Below are 2,500 nucleotides of genomic sequence, written 5' to 3'. Positions count from 1 at the left end.
CATGTTGCACCCTACTTCATGGTGAAGGAGTGTGTATTGGTGTGCTGCTCCCTTCCCTACCATGATGTACTAGAAGGGAGTGAGTTGACTGTAGCACGTCCATCATGTAACCTGTTTGTCTGGACTGACATGAACTGGTAAAAGGTTGTCTATTAAAAATAAGGACAGGATGGGGAAAGAAGATATCCTCATCCTCCTCCTCTTCCTCCTCCTCTTGTCCTCCTCTTCCTCACCCTCCCCCACCTCCTCCTCTTCCTCCTCCTCCTCCACTTCCTCATCCTCCTCCTCTTCCTCCTCCTCTTCCTCCTCCTCACCCTCCTCCACCCCCACCTCCTCCTCTTCCTCCTCCTCCACCTCCTCCTCTTCCTCCTCCTCCTCCACTTCCTCATCCTCCTCCTCTTCCTCCTCCTCTTCCTCCTCCTCACCCTCCTCCACCCGCACCTCCTCCTCTTCCTCCTCCTCCTCTTCCTCCTCCTCCTCCACTTCCTGATCCTCCTCCTCTTCCTCCTCCTCACCCTCCTCCACCCCCACCTCCTCCTCTTCCTCCTCCTCCTCCTCTCCTCCTCCTCCTCCCCCACCTCCTCCTCCTCTTCTTCCTCCTCCTCCTCATCATCATTTTCACCACCATCTCCACCACCACCTAGTGATGTCTCAATACCAGAATGTTGACTTCGATAGTGATACCAGGTTTAGTATTACCATACTAGATACCATCACAATACCACCTCCTCCACCTCCTCATCCTCTTCCTCCTCCTCACCCTCCTCCACCTCCTCATCCTCCTCCTCCTCCACCTCCTCCTCCACCAGGTTTAGTATTACCATACTAGATACCATCACAATACCACAGTGTATTAGCCAAAGTTACAGGCACTTGATCCAGACAGATAAACCCAGCTACTGCTCTGTTCAATCGTTGGGCATCTTTTGAGTTAAATATCATCGGAGCCCTGTTTGTTGCTGAGGCAATAGATGATCTATGGGAGAGACGTGAGAGAGAGACGTGAGAGAGAGACGTGAGAGAGAGACGTGAGAGAGAGACGTGAGAGAGAGAGACGTGAGAGAGAGAGAGACGTGAGAGAGACATGAGAGAGAGAGACGTGAGAGAGAGAGACGTGAGAGAGAGACGTGAGAGAGAGACGTGAGAGAGAGACGTGAGAGAGAGACGTGAGAGAGAGAGAGAGAGAGACGTGAGAGAGAGAGACGTGAGAGAGAGACGTGAGAGAGAGACGTGAGAGAGAGACGTGAGTGAGAGAGACGTGAGAGAGAGACGTGAGAGAGAGAGACGTGAGAGAGAGAGAGAGAGAGACGTGAGAGAGAGACGTGAGAGAGAGACGTGAGAGAGAGACGTGAGAGAGAGACGAGAGAGAGAGAGAGACGTGAGAGAGATACGTGAGAGAGAGAGACGTGAGAGAGAGACGTGAGAGAGAGACGTGAAAGAGACGTGAGAGAGAGATGTGAGAGAGAGACGTGAGAGAGAGACGTGAGAGAGAGACGTAAGAGAGAGACGTGAGAGAGAGAGACGTGAGAGAGAGACGTGAGAGAGAGACGTGAGAGAGAGACGTAAGAGAGAGACGTGAGAGAGAGAGACGTGAGAGAGAGACGTGAGAGAGAGACGTGAGTGAGAGAGACGTCAGAGAGAGAGACGTGAGAGACGTGAGCGAGACGTGAGCGAGACGTAAGAGAGAGGCGTGAGAGAGACGTGAGAGAGACGTGAGAGAGAGAGACGTGAGCGAGAGAGACGTGTGAGAGACGTGAGAGAGACATGTGAGAGACGTAAGAGAGAGGCGTGTGAGAGAGAGAAGGGAGAGAGACACAGGCATGAGAGAGACGTGAGAGAGAGAGATCTGAGAGAGCGAGAGGCGTGAGAGAGAGACCGCAAATGAATAAAGTTTTGGTGGCAATGCAATCAGCATACACTGAGTGGACAAAACATTAAGAACACCTTCCTAATATTGAGTTGAACCCCCTATTGTCCTCAGAACAGCCTGAATTCATCAGGTCAATGGACTCTACAAGGTGTTGAAAGCATTCCACTGGGATGCTGGCCCATGTTGACTCCAATGCTTCCCACAGTTGTGTCAAGTTGTCTGGATGTCCTTTGAGTGGTGGGCCATTCTTGATACACACGGTAAACTGTTGAGCGTGAAAACCCAGCAGCATTGCAGTTCTTAACACAACCCTTGTTCTCCTGGCACCTACTACCAAACCCCGTTCAAAGGCACTTAAATATTTTGTCTTACCCCTTCACCCTCTGAATGGTACACACACACACAATCCATGTCTCATTTGTCTCCACCACCACCACCATCACCAGCATCACCAAAAGCACCACCACCACCACCACCAGCATCACCAAAAGCACCACCACCACCACCACCAGCATCACCACCACCACCACCACCAGCATCACCACCACCACCACCACCACCAGCATCACCAAAAGCACCACCACCACCACCAGCAGCATCACCAGCATCACCAAAACCACCACCACCACC

The 2,500-nt window shown here is 52.1% G+C and overlaps 1 pseudogene; it reads right to left on the bottom strand.

Moving 5' to 3' along the window:
• LOC123995850 overlaps positions 1-2,500 on the bottom strand; it is a 110,988-nt pseudogene that overhangs the window by 14,535 nt on the left and 93,953 nt on the right.

The sequence above is a fragment of the Oncorhynchus gorbuscha genome, linkage group LG14 (assembly GCF_021184085.1).
Source record: "Oncorhynchus gorbuscha isolate QuinsamMale2020 ecotype Even-year linkage group LG14, OgorEven_v1.0, whole genome shotgun sequence".
In the NCBI taxonomy this organism is placed as follows: domain Eukaryota; kingdom Metazoa; phylum Chordata; class Actinopteri; order Salmoniformes; family Salmonidae; genus Oncorhynchus; species Oncorhynchus gorbuscha.
The sequence above is the reverse complement of the archived record's forward strand: the minus strand, read 5'-3'. Positions and strand labels throughout refer to the sequence as shown.